The sequence below is a fragment of the Chrysemys picta genome, chromosome 5, assembly GCF_011386835.1.
Source record: "Chrysemys picta bellii isolate R12L10 chromosome 5, ASM1138683v2, whole genome shotgun sequence".
Taxonomy (NCBI): Eukaryota; Metazoa; Chordata; order Testudines; family Emydidae; genus Chrysemys; species Chrysemys picta.
Window position 1 is genome coordinate 116,009,994 of NC_088795.1, and position 18,292 is coordinate 116,028,285.

The following is an 18,292-nucleotide window of genomic DNA, read 5'->3' on the forward strand; positions in this document are numbered from 1 at the left end:
AGACAGCCCTGGGGTCAGCCGCACTGGCTGCTACAGAAGTCACAGAGGTCCTGGAAAGTCACAGAATCCGTGACTTCCATGACCTCCATGAAAGACTAGCAGCCTTAGTTATAGACATCAACAAATTTGAAACATTCTGAGAGCAAGAAAAATAGTCTATACCCATTCATGAAGGTTCTGTGTAGTACCCAAAGTTTTTTAACTTCACTTACAAGGACACCAGAGAATGCTACAATAGACATTATACACCACATAGCATTCAGGCCAGTAGTATGCAAAAGAGACAGGCAGCAAATGTGATATCAGAACAAGATAAAAAATGAATGCTACAGTCTGAAACAAATTCAGATGGATAAAGGATGGCATCCCTATAATGGCAAAAGTGTGACGATAACTCATACATAATATAAAGATCATGCATAGGCCATACAGGGTACTCTAATTAGATGTTATCCTTGCACATGCTTTATATTAAATTGTGTATAATTGGACATTGTATGGGTATGCATCATCCATACATGATCTTTGTATTTTTGTCAGTATGGTTTATGTGGCTAATTGCTAGTAATTTTCATCTTCATCTCCAACTGGTAGAGTATAGAATAAAAGACAAAACACCATATCAACTGTGGATGAACACATTTCACAAAGCGATCACTCTATATTAACCTCTCTGTCCCCATCCTCAATATTAACCTCTCAGTCCTCATCCTCAAAGGAAACCTGCAGAAGACCTTCAAAAGACAAGCCGAATTTTGTTAGATACCAAAAATCATGGACTGAATAGAGACACTGTTGTAATAAGCCATAAATACAATCTATGACCCACAAAATCCCCACCTCTCCCCCCACAGCCTTTTTTTTTCTCTCTCTCTCTCCCCTTTTCCCCCTATGACTGGAGAGTTGTTAACTAGGAATTTCAACTTGAATGGTGCCTTGAAATATGTATTAACTACATAAGATAAACAACCTGTTCAGACCTGTGTATTTAGCTGAGATACTTTGAGTACAATTCCCAGACATGAAGAAGAGCTCTGTGTAAGCTCAAAATCTCATTTCTCTCACCAACAGAAGTTGGGCCAATAAAAAATATTATCTCACCCACTTTATAATTCTAATATACTGACTACAACAACAGTGCATCCAATATATTATGGCATTTGTTCTTTTGAGCAAAGATCAAGGCCTGCATTTCCAAATGTTTGTCTTTGTTTCTGAAAATCATGTCACTTATATTTAGGTTCCTAACTCTAGGTGTCCAAATTTGAAAATGTAGGCCTGTATCTCAGTTACAATATAGCCTCTTTCTGGGATGTATTCAGAAGTTTCATTGCCATAGTTGCAAGCCTTGGAACATGTTCTAGTTTTCTGCAACTTGCCAAATAATAACCCTAATTCAGCAAACATATAGGACCTGTGTTCTGAGCTTTAGAACACCAAAACTGAGCTCCCGCTGAAGTGTATACAATACATCTCTGTGAAAGTCTGACCTTGAATTGGTTTGTATTAAGAGGCAAACTATTTTGGATTGTGATTCTCATCCTGAGAGTCCAAAACCTTTTAGTAGCTTCCAAAAATTAAAATCCTTTTGCTTGATTTCACTAATTTTGCTTGTTTATATTTGATATGGCTGGTGAATTGTCTGACATGTACTTACTCTGGAAGAAGTAATGGAAGGATTGTAATGCAATACAGCTTTCTTGCTCATCATCTCCATGAAATTTATGCTGCTTTTTCTTGCTGATGACAATTATCCTCCTTATACTGATCTCTCCTCTCCTGAACATTTCAATTTTTTATCAGTCATGATTGCCATTCCTTCGGGTGACTGAGGATGTATGCTTTGCCTTACCTATGGTCACAACTTCTACCTTTCTGGGTTCTGAATTATCACATACTGGGACCAGTTCAGCCATCTCTCCTCACATTGAATAGTTCCTTGCTCTGTGACCAGTGCCAATATTATCAGTAGGCCACTCATTTGAGTAAAAGTGAACACAACTGGCAAGATCTGAACTGTAGTGTTCACTCCAGTTTTTCTATTGTTAATGAAAATATAGGATGAACAAAAGATGATACCAAATGGCCTTCCACCCATTCTAATACTACATTTAAGACCACACCATAGTAATCAGTCTTTAAATGTTCCTAATGATAACACAACAAAGAAGAGTTACTTGGCATTTCAAGCTGTTTTGGTAATTTTTCATCATCATGCTGCAGATCAAAATTCTTGTAAAAGGTAGATAACTTTTTTTCTGTTTGAGCACAAATAAATGTGGTCCCAGGTACAATGCTGCTTGTCATGTCACTCTCCTGGCAGTCACTAAAGAACTGAAATTCAATTAGAATGTTCTCCAAAGCCATAAGCAGACAGGCTTTGGAGATGTCGCAATGCATTTCAGGTTGGGATCCTGGTGTTTTTTGAAAAGCCAGGGCGGATTTTTTTTTTCTTTTAGATGATATAGTGCTGATAGCCAAAAATACAGTCCAGCTTGAGAGAATACTTAAAGAACTGAATGCGAAAAGTAGTCAAGTCGGATTAAAAATGAACCAGTGGAAAACAAAATATGAGATCAGATGATCTGCCAAGAACCCAAATAACTCTTGGAGGAGAGCAGATCCAAGAGGTCGACAAATATGTTTATTTGGGCCAGGAAGTCAACATGCACCACGATCAGAAAAGCGAACTGCCGCGCAGAAAAAAAGCTGGATGGTGTGCATTCAACGACCTCAGGAACATCTTCCAAGGAAAGATCAGCAAAAGAACTCGTGTGAATTTTTTTAACTCGACCATGCTTCCAGCAATGCTATGTGGCAGCGAAACATGGTCGCTGACAAAGACTGAAGAACATCAACTCTCTGTCACACAGAGGCCGATGGAACAACATTTTTGGGCATTTCACTCCGCAATCACATCCCCAATGAAATAATTAGGCAGCAGTCTGGAGTCCGAGATGTTGTTGTTGAAAGCAGGCTCAGCAAAATGCGGTGGGTGGGACATGTGGCCCGACTCAGTGACAACAGATGGACTGCAGCTATATCTGAGTGGTATCTGCAAGAACTGAAACGGCCACGTGGTCAGCCTCCAAAGAGGTGGAATGATTTCCTAACAAAGAGATATGGACAAGCATGGCGAAGGATGGCCAGAGCGAGAGAAGATTGGAAGACATGTTGTGATCGGCTCAGTCTTAACTGATGAAAGACAAACAGTCAAAACAGTGGGGATCTATAGAGGAATGGTTTGGGAAACGGGTGAATCTCCAAAATTTCCTCAGACCAGAACAAATTGACATTTGAAAAAAAAAATGCATCCATGATGTCCAGGAACAACAGAAAATGATCATTCTAGAATATTCCACTCATTACAGATCAAAGGAACTGGGATCTGTACTGGAGATCTGGCATCTGATTTAGGACTTCTTCTTGAAGTTTTTGGTAAGAACAGGTACTGAGTTCCTAGTAAGGGAGTGACTGTGGCAATTCTTGTATTAGGTCTCTGACCACCCACTGTGAAATTGATTTTTCCAGAAGCCTGAGCAGTCTCAAGCTGAAATGGGTGATAAAAATGCTTTCTTTCCAACTCCTGAGTTGCTATTTACCATCCCAGATAACATAACTAAGGAATAGGCTCCCAAGTACCTCTTTTTCTTGTAGCTTATACTTGATTGTTCCTTAATACCCAGGATTGTATTAATCTAAGTCCAGAACTCCACTGTAGAGTGGTCAGGGTGCTAGCCTAGAAGTTTGAAGACCCAGGTTCAATCCCCTACCCTACAATTCCCAGAAAGTTGCTTATGCTAAGATCCTCAAAACTATTTAGGCTCCTGATTTCCATTGAAATCAATGAACTTTGAAGCCTAAAAACCTTTGAGGATCTGGGCCCTACTTTCTCTGTGCCTCCAGTCCCCATCTGTAAAATGTGGGTAATAGTACTTGTCTAGCCCAGAGGGATGTTGGAAGGATAAATACTTTACAGACTGTGAGATGCTCAGATATTACTCGGGTGGGAAGATATATAAATACTTAGATTCAGGGTATCATTTCCAGTGCTCTTGTCATAACTATAAAGGGAAGGGTAACAGCTGTCCTGTGTACAGTACTATAAAATCCCTCCTGGCCAGAGACTCCAAAATCCTTTTCCCTGTAAAGGGTTAAGAAGCTCAGGTAACCTGGCTGGCATCTGACCTAAAGGACCAATAAGGGGACAAGATACTTTCAAATCTTGGGGGGGGGAGGCTTTTGTTTTGTTTTGGGAGTGCGTTCGCTCTCGGGACTGAGAGGGACCAGACATCAATCCAGGTTCTCCACATCTTTCTAAACAAGTCTCTCCTATTTCAAACTTATAAGTAAATAGCCAGGCAAGGCGTGTTAGTTTTCCTTTGTTTTCTCAACTTGTAAATGTACCTTTTACTAGAGTGTTTATCTTTGTTTGCTGTACTTTGAACCAAAGACTAGAGGGGAGTCCTCTGAGCTCTTTAAAGTCTGATTACCCTGTAAGGTTAATTTCCATACTGATTTTACAGAGATGATTTTTACCTTTTTCTTTAATTAAAAGCCTTCTTTTTAAGAACCTGATGGATTTTTCCTTGTTTTAGATCCAAGGGGTTTGGATCTGTATTCACCAGGGAATCGGTGAAGGTTTCTCAAGGCTACCCAGGGATGGGAATTCTTGGGATGGTGGCAGCGGACCAGAGCTAAGCTGGTAGTTAAGCTTAGAAGTTTTCATGCAGGCCCCTACATTTGTACCCTAAAGTTCAAAGTGGGGATACAGCCTTGACAGCTCTTCTATCAGCCATTGGCCTGTGCCATTCCTCTCCGAGCAGACCTGTTCATTCTCCTATCTTGTTATTGATTAGAAACAGGGTCATTATCTGGTCTCTTCGGAGAGATTTTTATCTCAATTTCTTTTTTGTAACATGGCAATAATTCTTCCAGACCTTACAGGAGAGTGATATAGGTTAATTCATTAATGTGAGGTGTTCAGAGATTGTGGTGATGGATGCCACAGAAAAGCATTAACAAATAAACCCTGTACACTTTTCAGAAAGGCAAGAGTGGTAGCCAACAACCTGAGTGTGTGTGTCTTGTGGAGACAGAACTCTTGCAGCCAGTTCTGAACAGAGAAGTACCTAGAGGTACAGTTGCAATGACTGGCAGTTTCTAATCTCTCCAATAGTGATTATATGGATCCTATATCTAACGATAGTCAGTGCAGGTGACAGGTGGACAGGAAATGAGGGAGAAACTCCAAGTAATCACAACATTGATCCTAGACAGGGAAGTAAATGGGACTCCAAGAAGCTGTAAGAATCCGATTGCAGGATAAACCCAAGAGGGGAATAAAACAGACTAGTTTATTCTCTCACATATGGGGTATCACAAACTGCTAGTGACAGTTAATTACTTTGAGATAATACCAGAACAGCAAATTTATGGTAGAGATTTAAATATTCATTTAAAAATAAATAAACAAAAACAAATAAAGCATTTGACTTTGTGACATTTGATTTGCATATCTAGAGGATTATGAAATTTGTCTTATTTTCGTTCCCAAAATAAAAGACAAATTTGCAAAGATTACATAGAATCCATCTGAAATGGATTATCGAGGAACAATAAATAATGAAGAATGTAACCAAGCCAGAAAAAAGAATTTGAGTATTTCAAGACTAATAGGTGAGAAAGAGAGTTCATTAACAGATAAATGCAGAATAATGATGTGACCTTAATTTGTCTTTTCAAACATACATTAATCATAAAATACAGGGAAAAGAAGTCTGAGAGGTAAAAGATAAGTCTGTGTGTCATACAGGAACAATGAAGAGCAGAGAAATGAGACAAAGAATATGAGCGACTATGGAAGGCTTTTTTGCTTATTGTATGCATGTTCCCTTTTTTATATTTTTGTTTGACTCTGCTAAAGTTAAAGGTAGGGGTATATACAGAGTTTCTATATGGGCCCCATCTTTTAAACTAACAATAATATATGTGTAGAATCAGGACCTGAACTGAGGGATATGGAGTGTTCTTTTGTCCCAATTGTTAAAATAGTTAGGGCTAAATTCACTGGTGTGTGATGAGGGCTTTGCAGCACGTTGGTGATGCAAAGCAACCACAAAACCAGTGTAACTGACTGGTCAAACCAGGATTACAATTGTTTAGCTTTATCAGCATGTGCTGTTAAATCATGCCCTTGATTCCATAAATCAGTACTTAGATTAATACACACAGGGAGAAGACAAACAAGCAGTGTTTATCATTTATAGTGTAGTGCATTAGTGAAATGAAGATAAAATGGCAATAGAACATTAAACATTATGCAAGTATAGCCATTGCAGACTGTAGTCACTATATAGTAAACTGAGCATCCCCAACTTCCTTTTCTCTAAAATATATAATCACTTGCCACCTAGTGACTTAACAGGTATTAGCAACGTACTAGTTATTAAGCAACAAACCTGGCTATGGAAAAGTGCATGATTCCTTTTGTGGGATTTCATGTGATTATTTTTTTTTTATTCCATTGGGATAACTTCATCACCCCAAATTTTATTTTCCACAAATGTATTGTGTATTACTTTTTCTCATTAAATTATGCAACCATTTGTGCAAGTCCTTTTTGTATAAAATTCCATGCTGCTAAATTTCAAGAAGTGGAAGTAGGAGCGTAGTTCCCCCCCCCCACACACACACACTTTTTTGGGAGAAGTTTCAGAAAGTTATCAGTGGGTGAGTATGAGAAGTCATAGTGAAAACTGATATGGAGCCTTAGCTAGAGCAGCATTATCACAACCATGCTAAATATAATCCTCAGTATTGACCTCTAGTTCTGGCATTATCTCCATTTAACAGATGGGTTAATTGAGGAAGAGGCGTTAATTGACATGCACGGAATAGGAGTCAGTGTCACAAATTGCAGAAGTCAGTTCTTGTATCCCATACATTTTCCACTGTGTAAGAGGATGATTTCATAAAATTTGTCATAGCAATGCAAGTTCATATTGTGGCATCAACATATTTTCCCATTTATTTCACTCCCAATTAAACAATAAATATGCTCTTTGCTCAAATTGATCAATTCATTTGATTTTATTGTGAGCATACCCTAAAAAGCAGGAATAAATTACATGGTCCATTGAAGTATACACACATTTTCTAGTTTTTAAGAAATATCGCCAGTATAAAATATTCAAATTATTGCTCAATAAGGCACTCAAATATCATGGTGATTAGCCTGATATAACAGCCCAGGACAGAACACTATACAGAATAAATATATTAAACTAGTCTTGAAAAAAGCATGAAAATAAATAAAGCAGAACCAGACAAATAGCTTCTGCACATTGAACATCTGAGACTTGGTTGAAATATACAAAATAAAATAATCAGCCCTTAATAGAATGAGGATGGAAAAAAACAACATGAAGCTGTCACTTTATTTTGTAAATATTTATGTCCCTCTGACATGTTCACCATGTTGTTGTTTTTTTTAATTTGGATAGTATTGGTAATGAGCTGTTTACTTTCTTCTGATCTAAAGATACTGGCATGAAGATTTAGCAGCCTAATTAAGTGTGAATAAATAATTTTCCTTTGTTAAAGCATCTCACATCCAATTTTTATATTACTATATGTCTTGTTGGAGAAGTTTGAAAGCTCTCTATGTGCCTACCATAGAATATGGTATTTACATGAAATATAGATTTATACTCACCTGATAGTGGAATGTACTAATTATTCTGCAACTCTATAAGCGAGGACATATGGGAGCTATTGAATTGTTTTCCTTAAGAGAGACTACATTTCAGAAACAAACAAGATGAAAAAATTGTTGTGGCATACTTTATTTAATCTAAGAAGGAAGGTCTTTGGGAGAATAATATGGGAACTGGTATACAAAACAGAAACTCCCCACATTTGGCAAGCACATATTAAAATGTATCCTTCGAAAACTTACACTTAGCAGCCTTCTTGACTCAGTCTTGAAGTTCTGCCTGATCTGAATGTTGTTCTTTGGTCTGCAGGTTTAGTGTTTCTGTGGCAAATATGCATGAATCTCAGAAAAATTGTTCTACATTGACTGGTCAAATTGTCAGTTCGTTGCTAAGGTCCCAATCCTGCAAACATTTAGGGATGTTCTTAGCTTTACACACATAAGTAACTCCATTGAAATCTATGGGATTACTCACATGCGTGAAAGTGTGGGAAAAAATATGTCTACACGGGGGGGGGGGGGAGGAATGCAAAGCTTTTTGATGTACGTCTGGTGACTTGCAGTACACAAATTGCACCAATAGTGTGCAAATGGGATGCCTGTTCCATTTTAAATTCTCATCATGGCAGCAGTTTTCTGTGAACTGCAGTCTCGGGGTGTATCACAGAGTCCTTTGCTTTGCAACTGAGCAACATGCATTATGAGCCTGTTTTTTTGCTGTGAATTGTGGGTTGCAAAGTGGAAGCCAGATGGACTCAAATGTTGTTTTTTTTTAATGTTTCTGCTGTTGCCACGCCACTCTTCCTTTCCGGGTGGGCTAGCGCCAATTTTGAATTGCTATCTGCCCGCCTGGACCCAGAATTGCACCACACTGCTATAGTGGCAAATATGAATAAACAGAGGCTGCTTGGGCTCTATTACAGCATTCAAACCTGGATGCATTCGACAGTAGACCTTGCTTGCCGCAGCACTGAGCGGATGGTGCTGGTGCAGGAGAATATTCAGTGGGCGCATCAGCGCTCCTCCAGCAGCAGCAGATCACTATGAAGCTGTTGCGGCAGGACAAGGATGCTGAGCTGTTGGATCTAGAGGATTGGGTCCAGCATCTGCTACACACCATGCAGCACTGTTTCTGGGCCCAGCATGGAATGATGAGACAGGACCATTCTGCAGACCTGGGGTAGCCAGCAATGGCAAGAGAATTTCAGGATGGGGACTGCTACCTTTTTTGAGCTCTGTGCAGAACTGACCCTGGAGCTGCAGCAGCAGCATACAAATGTGTAGCTCCCCATCCCTGTGGGGAAGAGGGACGCTATTGCCATCTGGAATCTGGTCTGTAGCCAACCTGTTTAGCATTAGGAGCTCAGCTGTGGGAGCCACTGTCATGCAGGTGTGCTATGCCATTGTAAGGTTCTGTATAGCTGGGTTATAAAGTTAGGTAATGCTCAGGAAATTGACAGCTTTGCATGCATGGGGTTCCCAAACTGTATTGGGCAGTTGATGGAATCCATATGCTTAACATTTGCCCCCAGCCCTCCACCAGGCTGCAGAATTTATAAATAGAAGGGTGTAGTTCTCCGTGGTGCTCCAAGGAGTGGTTGACCACTGTTGCAGGTTTACAGACATAAATGCTGCATGATCTGGAAGGGTCCATGATGCAAAGATGTTTCAGAACTCATTTTATTTCAATTCATGGAGAAAGAATGGTTTGCCCCCAAGGACCACTATAGATATTAATGGTGGGGAGATTGATCTAGTTATTCGGGAATGTCCTGGTTAATGAAGCCATACACAGGCCACTTGGACAGAAGGAGGGAACACGTTAACTATTGCCTTATCAGTCGAAGAATGTGCATTTGGCCCTTTGAAAGTCAACGGCACTACTTTGGGAAGTCTTTGGCAGCAGCAGCAGCAGGGGAAAACAAGATGGGACCATTCTAGCTGCATGCTGTGTTCGGCACAATATTAGTAAGACCCAAGAGGAAAGCCTTAATGATGAGTGGGAGGCTGAGACGCAGAGACTCACTCAGCAGTACGAGCAGCCTAACATCCCGGGGAATATTGTCAGGGATGCCTACTGTTCATAGTTTGAGTTTCATGCTTGAATACGTGTAGATATACATCCAGCTGCTAATCTGTGGAGGGAAGAGGTTGGAATAGACTGCGAGCAGTGCAGCATTGTTTATGAGTGCTGGAAGTCAGATGTTGCCCATGTACTTTTGTAAACCTGTATGAATCGTTCTAGCTTTATTTAAAGCCTTTTGTGTGTCTGATAATTTTGTTCTTTACCATAGTTTCTACCAATTTGTCCAGTACTGAAGTTAGGGCTCACTGGCCTGTAATCGCCAGGAACTCCTCTGGAGCCTTTTTAAAATTAGTATTACATTAGTTACCTTCCAGTCATCTAGTATAGAGGCTGATTTAAGTGATAGTTTACATACCACACTTAGTATTTCTGCAATTTCATATTTGAGTTCCTTGAGAACTTCATAAAATAGGCAGGTCATATGTCCTCTGCCAGATTGCCAAGCAGCTGTGTGAGTGAAGCTATAACTGGGATACCAGTCAGTACTGGATAAAGAGCAAGAAGCTCAGGAGTAAGTACACTGAAAGGAGGGACAAAAGGAGACAATGTCCACAAAAAGGTCTTTACTCCAGTGGCTGGCCACAAGTGCTTCTTGCACTGATACTTCTCCCCAGATGGCAATGAGATCCAGGATTTCAGCACCTCTCTAAGCAGCTGCACGAGTCACATTGTGGGGCTTCTGGAGTGCTACTCTCTTTGTATCACAAGATTGCTGACATATCTGGATCCAGAAGCAAATGGGAAAATTCTGGCTTTGTGCCAGCATTTAAAGAGAAGAGGGGATGTCCTGGGAACTTGACACTAGTGCAGGGGAAGGCAGACAGATGAACGGATACGTCAGTTATGGCTGACCTGCAGAGCACTGTGAGATAGCCATTGGAAGCATAGCAAAAAGCAGTGCACAATTATGTCCACATGAATCATAGACCACATTAATTCCATTCACAGCAAAGATAGTCCACTTGACAAGAGCACTCCAGAGTTCACAGCCAATGCAGAGTTAGTGCTCAGTGATGGATTACATCATGTGTATGCAACTGTTTTCAAACTAGATTAACTTGATGTAGAGAAGCCCTAAATTCTTAAGTGTCAGCAGGATCAGGGCCTCTAATTTTTCCAGTTCCTACGGCACAGCAATTCCCATATCTTTGGTGAAAGTGCTTGGGATCTCATCTCACATGTACACGTCTGACCCTGTAGGGTCAAATCAGTTTTAAAGTTACAGGTCAGCTGCAAAGGGCAGTGAAAGCAAGGAAAACATTCCCCAAGGGCACTCTGTACCTCACTGCACACTAGAGATTGCCTGCTTTGACTGCACTTCGTGGCAGAGCGGTGAAATCTCTTGGGTGGGTTACCATAATTCACCATGGATGGCATGTGCCTGGGCAGATCAAGAGCATGGGCAGTATGTCTGTACCTGACAGCAATCCACTGATACACAAATCACCCTAGGGATGGGGCAGAGGGGTGCGTGCAGGATATCAGCTGCTTCACTTCAGAGCCTGTGTTTATTGGCAGTCATAACTCAAATATTGTGATCTTGTGTCTGATGTTCATCCAAATAGTTTGGATGCCCAAAACCCAAGGACAAGGATGGATGAAGTCAAAGATGCGTCCTCCTGCTTATGATCTAGTTGAGGCAGTACCTCAGTTATGTGACCAAATCCTTTTAACAATATTTGGGGCAAGGCTATGGTCAGCCTATCCGCTTAGCATTAGGACTTTACAGAAAACCTTACAGGATTGCACTGAACCAGTTACTGCTGGGCTGTTTATTGGTTTAAGGTTGTGTTTATTTTCTTTGCCCATGGAGTTCACGCTAGTGTGCACATATTTGGGAAGCCACAGATGAGTGCTTTTAAATATCTGAAAATGTAAACAGATGTGTAATGAGAGTTTTAATTCTCCCAAAGAATCATTAATAACACACTTTTCCTCTTCAAAGTGGTGATATATGTTGTTATGTTAGATCAAATAACCAAGTTATAGTAAGACACTGGACCAAGTTCATCTATACTGTAATTCTTTTTTAAGTGAATCAAATACACCAGGAATGAATCTGGCCATTGTTTTGTGCCAAGACAGCACATTCATGTCTCTAGAAGCTAAACTAGTAAAAAAAAATCCTTTTCATCTCTGAACTGGAACCTTTTCCTACTGTGTCCAAATCAAATGCATTAATGCACCAAAGCCCACATAAACAACTGTATGTCTGTGCCTGAAAACTTCTGTTAAATCTAGATTAATGGAGTAAAAAAAAAAAAATCCTTCATGGGCAGAGTGCCATTTGCAACAGCACTTCACCATGAAGCAATGGCTATAAAGTTATGAAAAGTTCATTTGCCAATATGAAAGAGGATTTCATTTTTTTCTTGTGAGCTAATAAAAGATGGATGAATATCCTTGACATTACCAACTTTCAGAGATGATTTCAGATCCAGATAATGCTCCATTTCTCTTTACTATCCAGCTGAAAAAGTGTTCTGGATTGGAATTAATTAGTGCTAGATACATCAATCTCACGTGCAAACAGTTTTGCACATGCCATGTTATTTAACCCAATAACTTCCTTAAAAAGCCATGCTCCATGCATGCTGTCACAACCTATTCCAGTCCTCCCCAAGATGGCCAGCAGTCTATTGCAAATGCACCTAACCACAGGATTCCATGTGCTTCCAAGCCAGATGTGTCTGGGCAGAGTCTAGTTATTGTTCCTAGCTACGGAGTGTGCAAGGCACATTGCTGATCTAAGAGCTTTCATCTGAGCCTTTCCTTGGGATGTGGGACTCTGCAGTCCTGCCTCCCTAAATCCTAGAACCAGTTCCTCAGTTGCTTACATACAGTCTGCATAGGCTGTGATCACTAGTTTAACCCCTTCAGGAACTAAATGGCAGGAAAGAAGGAGCACAGGCTTGGCAAAGGTATTTCTTAACCATGGTCTATCTACTCTTTAAAAGTTCTACAGATCTTCAAAAAATAATAAAAGCCATGAGATGCATCTTTCCCTAGTCTGTTCCTACCCCTGCTATGAGTCCAAGGCTTGTCAGCATTTCAGGCTAGATGGAGTCCCTCCTGCCCCCTCTCTCCTGCATGTCCCGCTTACATGTGGCAATTGTCTGAACCCCATTCAGAGAAGCAATTCCCCCCTTTAAATATAGTCTCCCTCCTTTTGCCATGCACCCAGGCTGAGAAGCTGCAGTTCTACCAGTCAGACTGGCACCACTATGTAGAAAATCTAATGTTTCCTGAAACTGTGCCAGCAGTTGAGGCCATCAGAGTTGATGTTCCTAGATTGGTGTATGATGGCTCCTCAGTCAAAGACCTTCAACAAGACTTCAAGCAACTTTGTGGGCACAATGGCTGTCTGGTATACATCATAATAGACCTGCCTTGGGCAAGTTTAGATGTCTTCAGCACATAGCACAAAATGGAGCTCACACTACAAAATGGAGGTTTGCAATACAAACTAGAAGTCACAATTTGGTGTGGACATGTCCCACTCTGTCACACTTGCCACTCCACCATTTTTCAGATGAGACATGAAATTGAAGAGCTGATTACTAGTAGTCACTAAAGACTCCATGGAACTTTTCACAAGTTTAGAGAGTTTTATCACTAATGTCCTGTCAAATTTCTAATCAAGATTATTACATTGTGCCTTCCTAAATTCCCTGGACAATTTGGATTTGACAGTCTTTTGTTCACTTTGTGTCCTAAACTGTTGTGCATTTTTAAACAGCTTGCATTTCACTGCATTTAACTCATGCATGAAGTAATTCCTGTAAATTATAACGCTTTTTAGGTCATTTCTTCCCAAAAAGCATATGTACATGTATGCTAGTTTAGGTCTATGGATGAGTGTAAAAGGGCAGACCTGCCCTGTAGCATACACCTGCTGGCCAAGCATGACTTTATGGAGGTCCTGCCTCATGTTACTCTGTCCAGGGCTCCTTAAATAAACTCCACCAATACAGAGTCCTCAAAACATTCCCCTTCTGAGTTTTTAATTTATTTTATATACAGATCACAAGTAATCCTGGGGCTTCTCCTTTCTGCCCAGAAGAGAATCTCTCCCCCCGCTCCTTGCCACTTCCCAGCCCTTCTACCTGGAGTCTTTTCCCATGGTGTCTCATCTCAATTCTGGGGCTTCTCCCCTTTTCCCCAGAGAGGATCCAAGCCTTTCAGCTTCACCTTGGTTCTTCTCTGCCTTTGGCAGGTTACTTCCAGCCCTACCTGGCTGGAGTCCTTTGGTCCCTGAAGTAAGTCTCCACAGCTTCACTCTGCTCCTGCTCCCCCTCCCCCCACTTCCTCTTCTCATTTCCCTCTTTATAATACTCAGGGTACCCTTCCTAAAGTCCAGCTGGGCAGCAGGTAATCAGTCACTGGTGCACTGGGCTCTTAAAGGGGCCGGTCACCCTGTGACAATGAGCAGGTATAAAAAAAGAAAAAAGGTATCTACAGATAAATGGAAGACAGTTTGCAAATTTTATACTCTAGGAACGGCAGTATGTAAATGTTGCCTCTCTTTACTAAATCTTATTTTATCTATTTGTCTAGATATTTATAACAGTCAGTTTTACCAACTGACACTCGCTGAGGTTGGAGCAAAAGCTTAACTACCCAATATCTTTAAGTAAATTTGTCCAGAAGAAACACTTATTAAATTGAATTGGGTAGCAAAGGAATTAGCCTGTAGTGAAACTAATTAAATAGCATAAGCTTAATTTTACTGTACTAGCTACAGAGATGATATCATTGACATAGGATGAGGGACCCACCTTGTAATACCCTCAAAGTGGAGCACGTCTCTCACTAAATCAAAACCAAAGAACAGATTGGAAAAGGATTTGAGACCATGATTTTTGCTGAGGACTGAGATAAAATAACCAGTAATTCTCTTCTCTTACCTGTCATGGACGATAACCACACTGGATTCCATATGTATCTTATTTCATTCCCGGCACAAATGGGACCTTTCTGTGTCCCCACCATGGCATTCCCAGTCTTAATGAAAACATTCTGAACTTAAAAGTGAACGGCCAAAGATTTCCTCAATTTGGAGGAGCCATAGTCTAAGATTTTAACATCAATGTCCTTCAAAGTGTAAGAGACTATTGGGCTATCTAGAATGACCCTGGAAGTAAAGGGGTTTGATGAGACGCTCAGGAAATCTGTGAATAAAAACATATAGCCCTAATCCAGATAGAGCTCTCAGAACTATCAGATTTTAAACTGGAATATGGGAGAACTAGTGATGGGTAAAACTCTAATCTTATTTGCCTAGGACTCTGTAATTCTCAATGGATTGCGGTCAGATCCACTTTAGACAGAATAGCTCAAAGGGTTTTGTTACTCTCATTGCAAATGGGAGCGATGAGAGAGACACTTATATTAATGATCTAGTTTTACATTATTTCACTGACTAAGGCCCTGCTCCTGCATACATTGAATAACTTTATGCACATGAGCAATTTCCCAGGGACTACTCAGCTGAGTAAATTTACACACATAATTAAGTGATTGCGGGGCTGAGATCTACAGTAGCTCATGTAATAATCATTGAATTTCTATAGTTATAAAAACTAGCATGTGTGTGCATAATGGCCCCAACAGTAATAATGACAGACCAGTTATCTGAGGTAAATTTTTATGTTGCTCCAGTGACTTCAGTGAAGTTTTGCTAATTTCCCCCAGTTCAGGATCTGGCCTAAGGCCCACTGATACTCAGTTATCTAGAGAATAGAGGTCAGTTTATTCATCACATTTGGTTAAAAAAAGAAATGAAGATTTGAATGGAGAGATCTTACTGGACTCAAATGAACTGAAATGACAGATAGGTGTGTTGAGAAACTGATCAGTTTTTCATTGTATTTGAAATGAAGACATATTTACATCCTATGTGACCATGTCAATTACTCGAGGGTGAATATCTGGTTTGACATGGTTCAGGCATAACATAAATTCAGACCTGTGCCAAAATAGAAACAAAAATAAGGGTTGATTTTTTTTTTTTTTAAAGAGAGAGTAGTTTTCAAATCTTTTTGATAGAAGACTTTGCAAGTGTTCTGAGAATGGCGCTGTAATGTGCAAGTATTAAAGAAGAAGCAACAGGAAGAAGGTTGAAGTCGGAAATGTTCCTGAAGAGAGTGAAGAATGAAATTATGAAAAGATGTGACCTGAATAGCATGGCAGGAAGAGAGCTCAGTAAAAGAAATGGCAACTTTTTAAAAGCCTACAAATGGGTTTTTAAGAGTAGTAGGTGACATACCTTTTGTAAAATTGTAAGTTTAAAATGAAGTAGCTGGATATAATAGGACTTGTTATAAGATTAACCCAAGGGCATCTTTTTTCATTTCACTCAGTGGATAGTCTCATCTTGGCCCCTGCTTTTCACATGTCACAATTAAGGATTCCTGAAGACAGCCTGGTTGTCAGCTAAACCATATACGTTATATGTGGCATTAGAGATAAAACTCAGGTTCTTCTGCTCTACATATACAGGCCTACTGCACTACTTGTGCTAAAGGGGAATCTTCCTCAGCTACTAGTAGTATTAAGGCTTAGACTGAGGAGCACAGCAAAGTAATTTTATTTTTGCAGGGAAGGATGTGGCTAGGGAAGGGGTAGACATTCAGTTATAAAAATCAAATCAGTGTTTCTATTCAATAGTCATTGTACCGATTTCCTGGACATGGCTGGTGCAGCACCTCACACATGGGATAAATCAGAGAGAGGCTGCAGAGAAATACCTTCAAATATTAATATTTAAAAAGCAGAAGTCTGATACTGCTGCCATTTTTCTTCTGTCTCCCTCCCCTTCTCTCCTCTGCTTCTATCATTTCCCTCCCTTTATGTTTTCCTATTTATTTATTTTTTCTTCTTTTCACTATGGCTCTGCCGATCTTTCCTGGGAAAAACTTTCCTCCACACTGGAGCAGCTTCTGATTTACGCTTTTATTTGTTTTCTCTTCCCCATCTCTCCTTGCATTCTTTACACTTCCCTTTGCTTTGCCTGCTCATTCCTTCTGTTAATATCTCTCTGCCTTCCTCCCTTACTCCTGCCAGTTCTATCCAGATCACTACTGCTTGCCACCAGTCTTTAGGAGTTCAACACACTGCTCAGAGCTGAATGTCTCCAAGGCTCCCTGCTCTAGCTAATAAACACAGGGTGACTCCAATCATCAAGCACCACTTGAATTTGGAAACACCATTAACTGTAAAACTATATGATTCTCCCCCCTCATTCAATCAACCCTCACTCCATCAACATGCAACAGCTGCCTTTAAAATATTTCCAATCTTCCCTAGTACAGGGAATGTCTAGGGCATACTGTGTATACTTTGGCCTGGTCTACCAGAATACCAATTTGGGTTAGGGGTGTGATTTTTTTTTTTTAAATCCTGTAGTTAGAATCATAGAACCATGGGGTTAAAAGGGACTGCAAGGGTCATCTAGTCTAACCCCCTGCCAAGATGCAGGATTTGTTGAGTCTAAACCATCCAAGACAGATGGCTATCCAGCATCTTTTTGAAAACCTCCAATGAAGGAGCTTCTATAACTTCCCTTAGGCAACCTGGTCCATTGTCCTACTGTGCTTACAGTTAGGAAGCTTTTCCTGAGATTTAATCTAAATACCACTACAGCTCCTTGTGTGGACATCTATAGACACCTTTACATATAGAGCACCTTTTCCATATGGGAAGGGGAATAGGCTGTACCAATATAGGGCATTTTTATATTGGTATAACTATGTCCACACTAGGGGTGTTGGACCATTTTAATTATACCAGTTAAAGCAGTACAACTATCGTGGCCAGAAAAGACCTTAGATCATTTAGATATTTATATAGCTTCTAAGGGTGACCTCTGTAACTGAATTTATTCCTCAGAATGATGCATAATATTTTCATATATCTTTGTAAAAGACATCAAGATTATTGCTGGAAGTATTAATACATTTCTCCCCTAGGTTTCTAGTTTTGATGGCGGTAGTTAATGACTTGGTAACAGCATCTGTTTACATATATTTTTCCAGTTTAAAAAAAAAATCTTCCATTATTTTTAAGGGACAGACATAACAGGGAATATATGACTTATGTTCTAGACACAGACTGTTTTTCTGCCATTTGTAGTTGATTCTAAACATAAATTGCTTTTAAATCCCATATTCTGATCACTTTCAGCACTGTCATTAAGACCTCCCATGTGTGTGTTTGGATATAAATTTCTTTGTTATGTACAGTAGAAAAGTTCTAAATAACTTGTTCTAAAATCTGTCAATATGAAAACCAATATAGAATCCTAGAGTATTATTCCTGCTCTCTTCCAACGGGAGCTCTGTGGAAATCCAGAAACTGTTTTATCCTCTGCTATCCTTTAGGTACCAGTAAGATTTCCTATCTGATTAGGAGGTAGACTCAACTGTTATCACAGGACTGAGTGCTGTTGGGATTCACTCACTTATCTGTTCTGTTTGCTGACAAGACAG

At 40.0% G+C, this 18,292-nt stretch overlaps 1 protein-coding gene across 11 annotated transcripts in view; it reads right to left on the reverse strand.

The window, feature by feature from the left end:
- ZNF518B (zinc finger protein 518B) overlaps positions 1–18,292 on the reverse strand; it is a 429,620-nt gene that overhangs the window by 98,500 nt on the left and 312,828 nt on the right. The window lies entirely within an intron of this gene.